Genomic DNA, 17,841 nt, shown 5'->3' with positions numbered 1-17,841 from the left:
AAATATGTTGGTTGATTATAGTTTTGCATATATGTATCTTATCATTAAATAATCAATCACAACCTTATAAATTTATAACAAAATCACGTGTCAATCAATGTTACAAATGCATATATCCATAACCATTATAAAAGTGCAAATGTTGCTACTATTCCTTATGAATAGTATTTTTTGGTGTTATTACAGCCTTGTCCCCAACATTAATGAATTGCCAATTATACCCCTTATTTCCACCGACTTACTTGGCCCTTGCTTTTCACCGACTTCCTGACCTTCTTGCTTCTTCCAACTCTTCTTCCATTTTCTCTCTCCTCTACTTCTTCTAAAGTCTGCGCTGATTTTTTTTCGCCATTTTTGTTCCCCATTTTTTCTTCCTTTTTCTACTTCAATGGAGGATGAAAACGAAGCTCAGTTGCTCAACAATTTAATTGATAGAATCAATGAAATTGCTTCAATTTCAGATTATCGTCCTCCTGTTAAGAAACAGTACTGTAATTTAGCTCGTAGGTTGAAGCTTTTGACCCCAATGTTTGAGGAATTGAAGGAGAGTCAATTGCCGTTAGATAACGATGTTGTTATTAATCTCGTTGCTTTTCTCGATTCGCTTGTTCAAGCTCTTGATTTGCTCCGATTTGGTTCTCATGGCAGCAAAATTTATCTGGTTTGGATTTGCTCATTATATACTGTTAATTACTCTTTATTTTAAAGGATTTCATGTTAATTTTGCTTATTTATTTGAAGTTTTAGTTTGATTATTGAGTTCTGAGTATTTTTCCCCAATTTTGGTTGATTTGAGGTAAACCTAGAGAGAGAATCCTAGAGAAACCTAGAGAGAGAAACCTAGAGAGAGAAACTTCTGCAACTCAAGATGAACGTGAAATCCAAGGGCGGCGGCTCAAATACCACCACCGATTTTCCCTCCGTCACTGCTTTTCGGTAACTTAAAAATAAATTTCTCATTAGTATTGTTGTTCATTTGATGGTTAATTACCCAACATTTTGAGTTACTTTTGTTGATTGTGAAATGGGGTAATGTGAATTTTTGTGGGTATTTGAAAATTTGAGTTTTTTGTGGTTTAATTTAAGTTTATAATTGAATTTTTCTATGTATCCTCTCTTTAATTTGAAGCGATGTAGAATTCTACCATCACCACAACTTTCCCCATTTTCTGGCTTCTTGCTCCTTCATTCATTTATGGCGGTGGTGTTTGACTGCTTTCTCTCTCCTTAGATTACTTCCTCTGGTCATTTTTGTGGTATTTAGAAAAATTGATGTTTTTATTTAAGTTTGTAATTGAATTTTTCTGGGTATCCTCTCTTTAATTTGAAGCGATGTAGAATTCTAGGCCGACACAACTAGCGATAGATGCAGAACGCACCACCAATTCGTCCATGGATTACGGCTAGCCTATCTCAAACGGATCAAGGAACTTGAACAGAATGAACACTACCCTTCATCGTCAACAAATTCCTGACCTTGTTCTCAAGGTTCGCACACTCTAATCCTTAACTCTCTGTGATTTTATTGCTTTCTTGCTATGATTGAATTCGTCCTTGATCTTATGTTAGCATTTGTTTGGTTTATTCGGGATTAATTGTCAAATTATCAAGGTAATTTTCTCTAAATCTCTGCTATTGCATGTTTGAAATGGGGATTTTTTTTGTTTTTTTTTTTGGGCGCTGCTAATACTTCTTTGTGTGTTACTTTTTTTCCTCTGTTCTGAGAATTGTACATGGAGATAATTTTTTTTAATATAAAAAAAAAAATTCATCGCGTTTCTATTGCATTCCAATTATTCTTTCTAATTTTGTTTAATTTGGGTTGTAAATTCAATTTTAGGATTTGGACAATCTCAGAGAAGCTCTGAAGTACTCTGTTCAAATGCTTACAGAGCTTTGAATCTCTAAAATTTCTTCTCCTCATAAGTATATCGAACCGTGTGAGTAATTTCTTGCTGTTATGATTTTTTGCAGATGTTTATAATAGCTTTTATTTTTTCTGAATTTTTAATATGTGTTTTGGAAGCAATAGGACTATGGGAGCTTTAAAAGAATTGAGGAAGCTGGAATTGTTCTTTAAGGATGAGAGCAGGCATGGCTTTTCAGTTTTTGATCTTTACGAACTTGTTCAAAATGGTAGCAACGTGTTACCGAGACTGTAAGTTTTAATACTATAATTTAAAGCTGTTAGATATTGAGGGCACCTTGAATGCTCTAGATATCTTTTCTGTGATATTCAGTGTTTATATATGTCAGCAAAGCTGCAAGGACCTCTGAACTTTTTTTTTTTTCTTACCTTCTATTTTTAATGGTATTTAGGGACTTTGCATTTTTTCTATACTTGACAATTTGCCGCCTTAGGCCTATCTACATTCATGTACAGCCATTGAGCTATACTTCCTTTGTTCTGCATATCCTCAGTAACCCTACGATTCAATGAGTAGCTTGATACAAAAGAGGTGTCACATATCATGTTGTTAACCTTTTCAGTGCTTGGTTTGGCCTTGGTAGTTATATAGCTTCATTAGAAGGTGATACACTGTTAACAGTTGTTCCAGTCCCATCCCAATTGCTCTTATTTAGCAACTGTTGGAGCTTTAAGGATAAATTCACTTTTGAAAAATTGGAGCTACCAAACATTTCATTCAGTTTAGGTAATTGAATATGGATTATTAACTACTTAAACCCATACGTCAAAGAGCTGTGATTTTGTTAGCTTGCAGATTCGTGAAATTATTTTGCAATCTGGTGCTGTGATTGAATCATATTGTCTCAAAGTTCACGGTCAATTTTGTTGTTTTATTGTCTTAGACGAGTGAGGAAAATAACATGTTGCAGTTGCTTAAGTCTATTTGTTGGTCTATGTGATGAAATCATGAAACAGGTTAAGCTATTTCATTTCTGGGGTTGCATTTGATTTAGCTATTATTTGATGATACTGATGTGATTGCCTTCTACCTGATAAATGAAACCTCTGCTACTGTGCCTTCCAATTTTGTGGTTTTCTGACATCATTCAATGCTTTTCAGGAAAACGTGAAAACAAAGCATCCTCAACTGCTTTACAAGTCCAAATTGTATAAAATTCTGCAAAAAGGAAGTAATGAGCTTATCTTCCATTCTCGACACTTAATTGATTCTAAAGCTGAATATAGTAATATTCTTTCCCACATTTTGATATTAGTCTTACTTTGATATTGTCTGATGTTGGCAGCTGGAATTCCTAATGTAAGATGGTTTGGTGTTGAAGGAGACTATAATGTATTAGTCATAGATCTACTTGGGCCCAGCTTAGAAGATTTATTCAATTTCTGTAGTAGGAAGTATTCACTGAAGACTGTTCTTATGCTTGCTGATCAGATGGTATTATGTTTTGTTATTTTTTTTTTGAGGATTGCAAAATAATTTCACTTTGGATAGAGCACTCAAATGGTCTTATTATTTGCTACTTATTATAGTAATATTTTTTGTGCAGGTTTGTTGTTTTGTATATGGAAAGAATGGTTCACTTTGCATTATTCAGCGCATAATTCGGCCAGCAACAATGAATTAGGTGTGTTCTGGTAGATTTTATGGTATTCACTATTTGTGCTTTCCTATCTACGCTGGCACTTTTTTTCAGGGTGGGATGGGATGTTTCTAGATGTTTGTGCTTGATTTATGAAACTTTGTATTGCAATCTCACCTGATATGGTGATTTCTTGTATTGCTTGTATATTCTGTCTACACTTCTTACTTCTTATAGATGCAGGAAATTGATAATTTAGTAATCATGTCATCATGATTACTAAATTATAGGGATATTAGACCAATCCCCATCTCAACCCTCGATTCCCCCCCCCCCCCAACACACACACGCATACACCTTTTTTTTTTTTTCAAAAATGGCATTATTTTACTTTCCGCGACCACTTTCACAACCACCGCCAAATTTAGATTACCCCTAACTTCCTTTAGGAATTTTCATCTTACCAGCTTTACCCCAACTCTGACTTATTACCGACCAAACCCCAGCAGGCCAGCACAATTTGATTCGGAAACCTGTGCTGCTCACTAGCAAGAAATGGAGGTGGTGTATGGTGGCCGAGAGGGCTGTGGAACTCTGGTTGGGTTGTGTTGCATGGGTCAGGGGAGGGGAATGGGAAGAGGAGGAGGAGAAAAGAAACATGGTTATCATTTCTTTTTATCAAGTAGTTTGTATTTGGTGGATAATTTAATTTGATGTGTCATCTTTTGAGAACCTATTCTAAGGAATGCTCCTTTTCATTTTTATCAAAGGATTTGCTTTGAAAACATGAAGGTTAAACGATTGTATACTTAAACTGATCCCACTCATTAAAAGTCTGAATGTGTTATGTTTGCTACTATGATTATGTTATTGGAGCTTTTATATTTGTATTTATAGTTTTATACAGCTCATAATGTGGTTATGTGGGCACTTATTTTATTGAAGTATTTGCTACTATATCTTAAAGTGGGGAATGTAAGACATTTATATCTTGTTAATGTAGGGAAGTGCTAAAAGATTGGTAAAAACTGCATTGCAAGAAGCAGCTAAAAAAAGAGTGATGAGATACTCTGATTTGAAAAAGATAGACCGTGGGGTACGTCAGCATTTCCACGATGACATCACTGTGATTATTGTATTCTTTGATTCAAATCTAATATCCAGAGCTAGCTTAGTAAGGGGTACCACATTGTCCCTCAGAGGTGGTGGTATCAGCCTACCTGCAAAAACTCTAGCCCCTTGTGCCACGCCCATGGAAGTCGGCAACAGGCTAACAGGGCTAACAGCTGATGAAAGGTTTCTCCTTTTTTTTCATGTTATTATCTCTGTTGTATCTAATGCCCCAAACCCTTTTTTCAGCCTTCTCATCAGGTGACACACTATTTAGAAAGATAAAATGGAAGGTTATGATCTTTTTTTTAATTTTAAATTTTTTTAATGTAAAATGTAACATTTAACTTTGAGATAGCGTGTTAAATTATTTTGCGAGCAGAATGAAAAAGAAAGAATCTGGTCGAGGCAGCTCTGAAAGGTGATGAGAAAGATTCATTCTTTAATCTTGATCCCATGGTCTTGAAACTCTGTAAATGATTGTATTTCTTATCGTTGGAGGGGATTGGGGGTACGCTCGTAGTGCATGCTTCAACGACTTAAACCTTAAATAAAATAAGTGTTAAGATATTCCCTCCAACTGTATTATCTAAATATCGTATATAAAATAAATTTACAGATAAATAACCCGCAAATAAACTTCAATACATACACATATGATATTTCTCATTCATTTAATACATTCCACGTCAATTACAAACTCTAACTACTATAATTTTCAACTGAACCACCAATTGAAAATTTTCTACTTTAAAAACTATAACAAACAAATACACAATTCTTTCATATATTTTACATTTAATCTATTTTAAATAACTTCAACCTTTAGTATTGCATTTCCTTAAACTACTCCTTATAATCACAATCATTTCAAAACAAATTATTCAACAATTATTTAGGTACTCAATAGAAACCATATTGCGTTCTAAAATAATATCTAAGACAATAATATAATTCTTTTTAAAATCTTTAAATTGTAACGAATTCTAGATAATTTCACTTATAACACTGGTTTTTCCATAGGTAATTTCCCATGGAAACTTTATCACTAATTCACTATTGCTTGTCAGTACTAACAAATTCATATATCCTTATTATTACAAAACCCGAACACAATCACAAATATCACAACCACTGACCACAATCGCGAATTTTACTTATCTTACCGTCGGGGGAGCACGCGCATCGCGCGTGCTCCAACGACTAGTATATATAAACAAAAACAAATGCTTAATAATTTCTAAACTTTTTAAATGCAACCCTAATCTTACGACTGCATTTTATATATATATATATATATATATATATATATATATATATATATATATATATATATATATATATATATATATATATATAAACAAAAACAAATGCTTAATAATTTCTAAACTTTCCTTTTTAAATGCAACCCTAATCTTACGACTGCATTATATATATATAAACAAAAAAAATGCTTAATAATTTCTAAACTTTCTTTTTTAAATGCAACCCTAATCTTACGACTGCATTATATATATAAACAAAAACAAATGCTTAATAATTTCTAAACTTTCCTTTTTAAATGCAACCCTAATCTTACGATTGCATATATCGTTTTACCCTTAATAGTTGGAATTGTGCATATGCTAAAAATACTTCCTCCGTCCCTTATTTACATGCCTATTTCCTACTTCCTCCGTTTTTTTTTTACTTGCAAAAGTTTGACTTTTACACTATTTACATATTTCACTTTGACTAGCTTTGATAATTTATAGGTTAGGAAAAATATAGTCATATGGGATCTTGTTTTACTCGTCTTGATTTATACTTTCGTTATATCAAATTTTTATAATTTTTAAACATCGATAATTAAAGGGCTATGTTTAAGAAGCTAAAAGGGAAATATTGAGGAAAAAATAACATTAATTACACCGAGCTGCGCGTAATTTTTTTGGTTAAATGCTTATATATAGCCCTAAGGGCTACATATATTTTTTTTGGTGTTTAGAGAGCCACAAGGGCGGGGTAAGATTCGATCCCAGGATCTCCTAGAATCGGAAGGAAAGCTCTAACCACTTGAACTATCCCACACTCTCTAAGGGCTACATAAATCATTACCCATAATTAAATATATTAACGATTGAAATAGTGTATTAGCAAGCGTGAAAAAGAGAAGTGTTATAACTATTAAGAAACGGGGGAAGTATTTTTCACGGGAATTAAGGAAATTAGAGATTCCTTAAAACCCAAGAGGCCATGATTGGGAAGTACGTACAAATGTGCATGTGGGGTTAGAGAAAGATAGAGATAAAGAAAATGTATTCCGTAATTGATAATTATTAAAGAGATAGAGAGAGAAGGTGTTGGAAAATGATATTAAAAGTACAAAAAATATAAGAAAAAAAATGACGACAACTCATCAAAAAGAGGGAAAATAGTAAAAAAGTAGGAGTATATTTTTTAAGGCCCCGTTCGTTAGAGCTGCTCTGCTCTGCTTCAATCTGCTCTGCTTAAAAATAATACTTAATATTGAATTATTATAATAATAATTAATATTTAATAATAATAATAAATAATTAATATTTAATAATGATAATAATAATATTAAAAATTAATATTTAATAATAAAAAAATAATTAATATTTAATAATTATAATATTATTAAAAATTAATATTTAATAATAATAATAAATAATAAATAATTAATATTTAATAATTATAATATTAATAATAATAGTAGTAGTAGTAATAATTATACTTATTATTAATAATATTAATTATTATAATAATAATAATAATAATTGATTTTTTATAATAAAAATTAATATTTAAAGATAATACTAATTATTAATTTTTAATAATAATAATAATAATGATAATTAAATAATATTTAATAATAATAATTATAATTATAATTATTACTATAATAATAATAATTAATATTTAATAATAATATTTAATGATTATAATAATAATGTGATAATATTAATAATAGTAATAATAGTAGTAGCAGTAGCAGCAGTAGTAGTAGTAGTAGTAGTAGTAGTAGTAGTAGTAGTAGTAGTAGTAGTAATAATAATAATAATTATTATTATTATTATTACTATTATTATTATAGTAGTAGTAGTAGTAGTAGTAGTAGTAGTAATAATAGTAGTAATAATAATAATACAAATAATAATAATAATAATAATAATAATAATAATAGTAATAGTAGTAGTAGTAGTAGTAGTAGTAGTAGTAATAATAATAATAATAATAATAATGAAATCTGCTCTGCAATGCTCTGCTCAGCTTGGCTCTGCTCTGCTTCAATTTGCTCTACTATGCTCTGCTCTGCCCAGAAGCTCAAAAGAACAGGGCCTAAGTAGAAATAGGCATGTAATTTTTGAAACCCCAAAAAGAAAAGTAAACATGTTAATAAGGGATGGAGGGAGTATATAATATGGGGCACATGTATTAAAGGTACAAATCTAAAAGGAAATCCGGACAATCTTTAAGAAATAGAGTGGTGTTTCCTATTTGCTTCTATAATCCAAATCCAAATACTCGTACCAATATTATTGGGTGTGCAATGTAAACCATTTCCGGCTCGAACCGGACTGAAAACCCCGGTTCATTAATTCCTTAAAACAGTAACTTTCTTGCACGCGGTTTGACTGATTTTTACGGCATGTATGAAAAATGTACTTTGTTGTATGGTAGTTGTGAGAATAACTGACTTTAGAGTTGCAAATTGCAAAAAGAGATAGAGATTGTGATTAATGAACGGTCAAGATTTTATATAATTTTGGAAACAATTAAATTAAAAGAAGATGAAGAGTCATTCTCATACTCCTACTTATACTATGATGATCCATGTGAAAATAATCCCAAAATGAGGTAATTGTCACCTTTCTGAAAGAAATTTAGACCATTAAATTTTCATGTTATAAACAGTAATATGTAAGGTAAGGTTGAGTATTGGTAAATTAATTTGGTGGCATCTAGATATAACTTTAGTTTAGTCAAATTCAACATCATCTACCGTTGTATATGTGTAGGATTGCATGATATCTATCCGATTAGGTATATAAAAAGAGTAGGCAGTAAAAGTGTGATTATTGATAATTGATTAGGTGCAATTTAGGAGTAATAACAAGGCTTAGCTTGTTTTAGAGACCAATGTTTGGGGTTGATTTGCTCGTCAATGAGCGGAATTCAAACTTCTAATCATAGTTGAATATTTCAGATACTGAGCTCAAAATCAATATTTAAATTTACTTTACTAGGCTTTGAATTTTTAACTTGATTGAAAATGAATAGGTAGTTTAGTTTTAACTGTTAAAACATGGTTTGGCGTGGTGATCGAGCTCGTGTTTGGCTTAAACTCAATTATATTTATCAAAACAAGCTTTAACAACTGAACGACGAGAGGTTTTTAGTTTGAGACAACCTTGAGTTTAACTTCAAATGTGTTATAATTATGAGTACATGAAATTGAGTAATGCCATGTTAGATTTTGGTTCGATTCGATCGATTCGATTTGTGGTTGGGGTAACATATGCCTTACAAGTTATAGTAGTAATATTTTTTTTTAGTTGATGTTGCCTATGAAAGGTTTCCCAAATATATATAAAGTTAATTTAAAATGAAATATATGTGTAAAATCGAATGAAGCTAACTTTTTTTCAAGCAGATGACCACTAAAAAAGATTGTTACGTTGAATATTCTTATTGATTACTAGAGGTTGGGAGTCTTAGAACAAATTTGAATGGAGTATTTTGTGTACAACGGTAGTACTACTATTTCATTGGGTGACGATAATGATTTAAGATTTGTGGCAATTAAATGTCACAATTTAATTTCAAGCTTAAATCTCTTTTTCATGCCCATTGTTAACATCATGTTGACTTCTGCACCTCTAATGAGGAAAATAAGGTAGCAACTTCATTGCAATGCAGACTCTTAAACTCATGCATTTACTATGACTTACAAAAATAAAAAGATGTTGTGTTTTCTAATACTCCTCTATACCTAAGAATAGATAATTTTGCAAATATAGCTAGCCAACATTTATATCAATTAAAATTATTATAATTGACATTCATGCTCAAACGTTTCGGTTTTGATATATGTAACCCTAAATGGATATGAGTTTATTGGGAGGCACAAAGTAAGGTAAAGTAAAGGGTAAAATATAGAGGGCATTGGTTAATGCTTAATGGAAGACATGTATCCTGTGGCTAATATAGTAGGAGTAATATTAGGGCTTGTCCTCTTCGGCTTAATTTCAGTTTAGTTCAGTTTCTAATTTCCTTCTCTCAGTACAATTCATTTAAGCTAACATGCCCATAGAGTAAGGGTTTCACATTTGGTTTAGTAGTTGACAATGTTCAAGTTTGCTAAGGATATGTTTTTCAAAATTAAGGGTACGTTTGTTTTTTTTTTTTTTTTTTTTTTTTTTTTTTTTTTTTTTTTTTGGAGATAGATAAAAGATCTTACTAAATTAGCACCCCTCACAAGTTAAATTAAACTAACCCAACTCCGCATGTCAATGTATACTTGATAGTAAAGGGGAAGAGGTAAGGAAATCTCTCTACTCCCAAGTAAATTAAATGTAGTGAGTAAGGCTCGAAATTGTGATCTCGGCAAAGTCTCAACTCCACCAACTAACTCCAACATGCAATCTTGGTTTAAACCTTAAGGCTACATATATTATTCATCATGTATTGATTGGTACAGTGTTAGTTATTTCTATTTAGCGAGCGCCGCATAATCTTTCTACTTACTATATTCATGTATTATTTTCGAATATAAATAGTATGTACAATGACAACGATGTATATTATTAAACGAAAAGTATATAATTTAAGATTGAAAATTAAAGGATTTTTTTTTTTTTTTCATTACTCGTATCGATCAAAATCTAACTAATAATACTATTTTGATACTTTAAAGTATAATAAAATAATAGAATGCATTCATTAGATAAATATATGACTATAATATGTTCATGCAACCCTTAATCCCCTATGGCCTGCATATAATAAGCATCAAATAGAAAATGCATAAGGAAATCACATATATATTGATATTTTTATGTTTGATTTGTACTCCTTGCGTTCTGGTCTGGCGAATATAATGGTGGAACCGTATTCACATATGCTTAGTGCTCATTGTGCATACATACCGTTAAACATCAAATTTAGCTTTAAAGAATATGAAGACTAAATTCAATGAACGAAAAAGCTATAAGTAAGAAGATGTTATGTTCATTGAAGTTAGTCTTCATATTGTTTGAAGTTAGACTTAATTAATATTCAACGTATGCACAGGGTATATTGTGCCTACACATCCACCATCCAAGTATTGTTGAAGTATAAATTAGATTATACAGAACTGGCTAAAAGTGTAAATAGATAGAAAAGTTGTCTTACAAATATGTTAATAAGTTGTTTATTATAACCGAAACTCTTAAATATACCATCATACCTAATAGGCGCGACTATTGTACTTGAAATTCTTGAATACGCAATTGCCTTAAGGTTTTGTATTGCAAATTTAGGTAATTGTTAGGATCTGAAAAAACAAAATGACAATATCGTGGTATGCCGTATGCATCCGTTTATAGTTTCGAAAGGTTATAATTGAGAGCCAAGAAGAAGAAAAAAAAAAAAGCATTATTAGAAGAAATAGTGGAGTAGCTGTTATGTTAGATGTAGATTGATAGACATTTGAGACCTATGACAACCATAATTAATTGGAGGAAAACTTAGTCCTAGTCATGTGCCTATTATTTTAGCCTTTTTAGTGAGTTGATGACTAGATTTACATCTAAAACGGTTGAGAATTTTTGCATCAATGAATTTGGGTTAGGAGCAAGGTGGTGGTAGTGGTGGTGGAATTGAATTTGGCATAGTAGCTTCCTCAACTAATGGACCATTTTTCACAATTGAAATTAAGTTTCTCACAAGGTCGTAGCTTCGCTACTCGGTTGTGCTCCCCCCGTGGTCGAGAATGAATCGCAGATGTTGGTTGAGAATTGTTCGGGAATGGGTCGAATTTATACCTACTACAGCGAGGATTACACTTCTAAAGTCTTCAAAAGCCTCTCTTCAACCTGCTCATGGCTAGATCGATCGGTTTCGGGTCAAATAGGAAACCGAAATAGAACTACTGATTTCTTCCCTTGCTTGACTATTACCAATCACTGGGAAGAGCGGGAGTCCATTGATCAGAGAGTAGACATGCCCTTTAATGAAAAAGAGAACCACTTAAGGAGTAAAAAAATCTTTTGGGGATAGAGGGACTTGAACCCTCACGATTTTTAAAGTCGACGGATTTTCCTCTTACTATAAATTTCATTGTTGTCAGTATTGACATGTAGAACGAGACTCTATCTTTATTCTCGTCCGATTAATTAGTTCTTCCAAAGATCTATCAGACTATGGAGTGAATGATTTGATGAATGAATATTTGATTCTTTTTTCAACTTGAAATCGATTCAAAAAAAATTCTTCCATTTTTTCGTTTCATATTCTAAATTTTTTTTTAGAGAGAATATGAAATCCTCTCCTCTATCTAGAATAGAGAAATAATTGAAAAAAAAATATAGAATAGATTCGGGGTCTTAGTAATCATTTGATAAAGTATATTCTTCAACCTTTTTGGAGTGGGGGTTCGATGGAAGAATTCTTAGAACAACACAGCACAGTCAACCCCATTTGTTAGAACAGCTTCCTTTGAGTCTCTGCACCTATCCTTTTTTTATTGTTGCTTTCTGAATCTTTATTTTTTGCTTTTGACAAAAGGAGTTGGCTCAGGATTGCCCATTTTTATTAATTCCAGGGTTTCTCTGAATTTGAAAGTTTTCACTTAGTAGGTCTCCATACTAAGGCTTAAGCCAATTAAGTCCGTAGCGTCTACCGATTTCGCCATATCCCCCCTTTCTGTCCCCGAAAGCAAAAGTAGCTCGAGCCAAAGGCGAGAGCGAGGCCACCCCGAGGGGTGGGTAGGGGCGAGCGGGGATGTGGGCGCCCTTCGAACCCAGGACCTCAACCTCATGGAGATCCGGAAGTACAGAATGGGGCCAGTGCGTGGCGAACGGAACGCTTCATCAAGTCATTTCTCGCCTCACCCCCCTATAAATAATAGGAAGAAGGGTACTCCGAAGATGAAGAGAGAAACAAAGAACAACTTAAACCTGTTTAGTCGCAGCATTTCCCTGCTGGATGTCTGGCCTCTAGATAGGCATCCCTTTATGTAGGAATCACAAAGCTTATCGAATCCGCTAAAAGTTTTAAAGGAAGCCGCCCAAAAGGCGGTGCCTCGGGTTGGTGGAGGACAGGCTAGGCTGTGGAATCGCCAGGGCCTCTTCCGAGGTCGAGCAGTCTCAATTAATTTGACTACAGGTCCGTAGGAACGCTGGGCTGGGCCACTCAACTTCTTCTTTAGTAGGTTAGGTTCATCTACAACATCTGGTGGTGCCCTCGTGGGCACGGTTCTTAGCTGCTTTTCGTCTCCTTTGCCTCTTTCATTTTAAAAAGTTTTCTTTTACTAGAAAGGACTGGACATCTCTCTCCTTTTTCCTTTTTTTGTTTTTTGGGGAGAAGAGAGAGGAAAGAAGCTACAGCGGCACCTCACGAACTTCTTACTGGGGCAGCACCATCCTATGGGCATTTGCGAGTGTTTGGATGCACTTGTTTTGTTCATACATTCACTTTGATCCAAAATTAAATTGATTTACATATATAACAATTATATACTCCTTCCGTTTTTTTTTTTTTTTTTTTATTTGTTAATGTCAAGGGAGTATATGTATCTAAATCAACAATGTATGTGATGTCAAATTTTATTATATTTGTTAATATCACCATCCATAATGTTGTATGTTCATGCATGTCAAGACAAAATGTTATACATCATCTAAATTATCGACATTTATTTTGCAATACCAATGCAATTTTTTTTAACAACATTTTATTATATACTACTCCGTATAAACAGTTTATAAATTAAATACAATTTTCTCATAAACTTTATTTAAATATCATAAATGATTGTAAGATGTTGACTAGGACCAGAAGTTATTAGGATCATTATATTATTCAAATTAGGAAACTAAATGTATATTCTCTTCAACTAATCTGAACTTACTATACATGTGAATCCAAATACGGAGTAGAAGTTAAGACAACCCTCGACTATATGTCTATATATACAATTAATCACAAGCACAATTGTCCTTCTCTACTTGTCTAATTTGGCTCAATAAAATCGTGACTCTCTTCATCGTTTAAACTTATATAATAGTCCATAGAATTAATTTGTTGCTTTATACCAAAGCAAGCAAATACTCGGCTCCCAAGACCACTCACACCATCACACCTATATTATTAGGAAATTATTGCAAAACTTCTTAGAAATTTGTATGACTATAATAATAATAATACTACTACTAATAATAAAACATATATAAATAGAACAACTGAACAACCTCTTAGAAATTTGTCATATTCTTGGAAGAGAGGAAATGAAAAGCTTTGTCCGTGGGAAAGGCATAATAGTATAGTTAGGAGAAAGAATGAAAACGACTACGGCTACTTTACTTGCCATGTTAAGCTTATTCGTTTCCTAACCCCTTAAATACGCCACTTTATTTGTTGTACTAAATTAATTTATTTCTAATTATACTTCTATTTGGGAAAGATGATGGTTTGTTGAAGAAAAACTTTCTATTTTTGGTCGTAAAGAAGGACTTGTTTATTGTTTCGTGTTTTTTTATTTGTCAAGTTTCTTAACTTCGTTTAAATGGCCCTTCGTTCGCTACTACCTCTTTGATTTTTGTCTTTTCGTCTTTTTTGTCATTTAGTACATAATCTTTTTTTTGTTTTTTTTTTTGACAAAATAGTACATACGTAATCGTATGTAAGAGAAATTAAAATATTTGCGTACACAATACTTTTTTTTTTTTGTTCTTTGTTAATACGGTATTAGATGGAATTTCAATGCACACAATATTACAAATCAATACGTTATATTTAAGGAAAATGCTATATATGTCACTTAGGTATACATATAAGTAGCTCAAAATAAAAATAAAAATAAAAATAAATGAAATTTAACATTAATTACAACGATTTGCGTTTGATTTTGTCATGCATCCCTATGTAATACCAAATTAAGAAAGATATTACTCCGTAAATGTTTATTCGATCTTAGCCCTAAGGGCTACATATAACATTATTCTGTACTCCCTCCGTCCCTAAATTACATTCCTATTTCTAGCATTTATTCCTCACATAATAGAGAGAAAGAGGAATGTAATTTAGGAACGGAGGGAGTATTTAATTATCTTATAAAAGCAAATTACTACACAATATACTACTCCGTATTTTAAAAGTATATATCGAAATAATTCTATCAAATCTTACTTACTCCGTAGTTAGTTACCGGATTATATACGGTATATATTTTTCTTATGTGAAAAAATAGAATTTTTTGGTCAAGGAAGGGCATAGGAAAAGTCTCAATAATACGTAGTACAATTAATAAAGAACGGATTAAGTGATGTACTTTGTAAATTGTACCCCATATGAGAGCATTTGACCATAGGAAAATTGTTGGAGAATTTGTAAAAGGAAAGTGTATTCCCACCAATTTATATTTAGGTTGACAAAATAACTAATTCTAATTATAATGATCTGAATTACGAGTATCTCATCACAGATTAGATAGTGGACTAAGTTAGACATTTCTTTCAGCATTTTTTTGAGTGAAATTAACGGCATATACAAACTATAGAGGACTACATAGTACTACGTATCATATATTCATAATATACCAATTGATTTCCCCCTTCCCCCCCTAATATTGACCATACATACATCACAATCAATGATAATTTTTTTTAATAAAATATACTCCGTATTAACCTTATTACTTATCCGTTTCAAAATAATATTTCGAGGCTTTAAATAATTTTCTAATTCCGCCCCTAGCACACTAATATCAATTGTATTAAAGATATAATATTCTGCACGAAACATGACATGAGGGTTGAGGGAGAGACATATTCTTATATGAAGAGTAAAAAAAACCATTTTTTTTCACTTAATATATATTTAAATTAATTGCGGTTTGAATAGACAATCATATTGTGATTTGTGAACATGAGAAACGTAATAATATAATAGGTGCACTATAAGAGCTGCTCGAAGTTGATAGATTCAATAGTTAAAAGAAAAGAAAACAAAATTTTATAAAGTAAGGTTTTTTATTTTATTAATATGAAAAGGTGGCAAGAAAAGAACCTCTTATTAGTAATAAGATTTGGTATATTACTTTAATATTAGGTTATGTAAGGAAGCCCATAATATGTAGTACGTACTATACAGAACACAAAAGCATAAACAGAAATGCATGCCAATGATAATCCATTTTGCAAATTGCTTGCTGCAGGCCTTTTAACTTGTTTATTAGTAATGGATGGAATGTAGAGAAGACATTAGAGATGCTTTCTTAGCTTCTCGAAAAAATTTCCACAATAATAATGTCTTCTCTACATTCTATTACTAATTTATAGATGATGAATATTTTTTTGTAACTTAGCGAGTTAGTATAATACACTTAGAAGTTATAAGAAGTTATACTTCTGACGTTCAATGTTTACGTACACAAGCTTAATTAAGTGTTTCAATGTTTTTATCGAGCCTTGTATGGTTGACGACATAAAATAGGGGGGGGGGAGTGGAAATTCATAAGATTTGATAAATTGTTAATATTTTTGGTTAATTATTATAAATAAAAAGTAAATTAAAACGGACTTGAGTTGTATATGATACAAGATTGCAATGAATAAAAATACAGATTGTGATGAATAAAAATACACATTGCAATGTATAAAATTCATGCGATACTATATATATAAATTTTCAAAAAATGGTCAAAATTTTAAAACTTTGACCTTACAAATAATACGTTTATAAATAAAATAACAAACCAAGAGGTATTCCGTACATACATTTAAATAGTAATATCACCACTATTTACCTAATAAGCCAAGGCAAAAAAAATAACTCGATTGTTTGGATTTGCCTTGTAGGTTAGCTACGAATATTATGTTCCTTCAAAATTTGGATGTTACAAGGAATCAATCTCACATGCTCCATGCCATCATTTTTGGACTATTTGTATTAATCCACACATAATTATTTCAATTGGTCCCAAATACGAATCTATACATTTAAATATCTCCAATCCTTATACGAAGTATTATAAATTTATAATCGACAAAATCAACCAAAAAACTTGTTGAAGTTGTGCTGTCTTGCATATTTTTTCTTCTTCTCCGTTTTTTTTTTCTTGGGCTTGTGAGCTTGTCTACTTTGGGCTCACTTTTCCTTGGTGGGTTTTTAAGCCCATATGAATGGGCTGAATGGGCTCTTCTTTATTTCCCATCACAATTGTAATGAGTGGGCCAGGTCCAGGCGTCTTTGGTTTTCTTACATGAACCTAATAAGAATACAAACCCAACAATTACAAAACAGAAACTTGGTTAAAAGCCGACATGAATGGAAATAAATCAATAATGCATATGAATGTGCCAAAACGGTAGAATTTGTTATGTATACCTGGGTCATTTGCTCATTAATCAACAAATGAGGAAATAATTATATATTTATTTGTTGATTAAATGAGCAAATGACTACGGGTGTACGGTACATCTGGGTGTACATAACTTGCTCTCTTAAACCAGTATCAATTTATGTTTAATTCACCTTATTTTTATTAGTTTCAGATCAAATTTGAAAAAAAAAAATTAAGTTTAGATTACACCAAAATATAAATATTAAGTTATGATTATAATTTATAATTTTATAATATTAATAAAATAAATGTTATTATTATGAATCGAACAAGACTTTAAAGTTTAGTCAAATTAGATAATTTAATTAGTTCATAAATAATATATTTATATAAAATAAGATAAGTAAAAATAAGATGAACTAAACAAAGTCTAAAAGTCTATTCCAATTTACTGAACTGAATAGAGGTGAAATAAATTGTTTATGAGAGAAGGAAATTAGGAATTGAATTGAACTAAAATTAAGCTAAACAGAATAGGCCTTAAATCTAAGATTTTATTATAAAAATGCATTGGAATGACTGCAATTATTAACTTTTTCTTTGTTAAAATATACTTGGTACTGTATAATATATTAATATAGCACCAATTATTAACGAGTTTGCCTCACATATAA

The 17,841-nt window shown here is 31.5% G+C and overlaps 1 long non-coding RNA gene across 6 annotated transcripts; it reads left to right on the top strand.

Annotated features, from left to right (window-relative positions):
• Positions 1 to 185: 185 nt before the first annotated feature.
• Positions 186 to 4,970, top strand: LOC145586546 (uncharacterized). 6 transcript variants are annotated; one of them, XR_014100977.1, is made up of 9 exons: positions 186 to 661; positions 797 to 936; positions 1,339 to 1,488; positions 1,841 to 1,940; positions 2,033 to 2,158; positions 3,030 to 3,099; positions 3,214 to 3,362; positions 3,475 to 3,552; positions 4,511 to 4,970. It is a non-coding gene; the product is annotated as an uncharacterized LOC145586546 (long non-coding RNA). The 6 variants fall into 6 exon arrangements; XR_014100976.1 differs by having other exon boundaries at positions 189 to 661; positions 1,331 to 1,488; positions 2,027 to 2,158; XR_014100974.1 differs by having other exon boundaries at positions 190 to 661; positions 807 to 936; positions 1,331 to 1,488.
• Positions 4,971 to 17,841: the final 12,871 nt, after the last annotated feature.

This window comes from Chenopodium album, chromosome 16 (genome assembly GCF_948465745.1).
Source record: "Chenopodium album chromosome 16, dcCheAlbu1.1, whole genome shotgun sequence".
In the NCBI taxonomy this organism is placed as follows: Eukaryota; Viridiplantae; Streptophyta; class Magnoliopsida; order Caryophyllales; family Amaranthaceae; genus Chenopodium; species Chenopodium album.
Note: the sequence above shows the minus strand (reverse complement) of the source record. Positions and strands in the feature narration are given on the sequence as shown.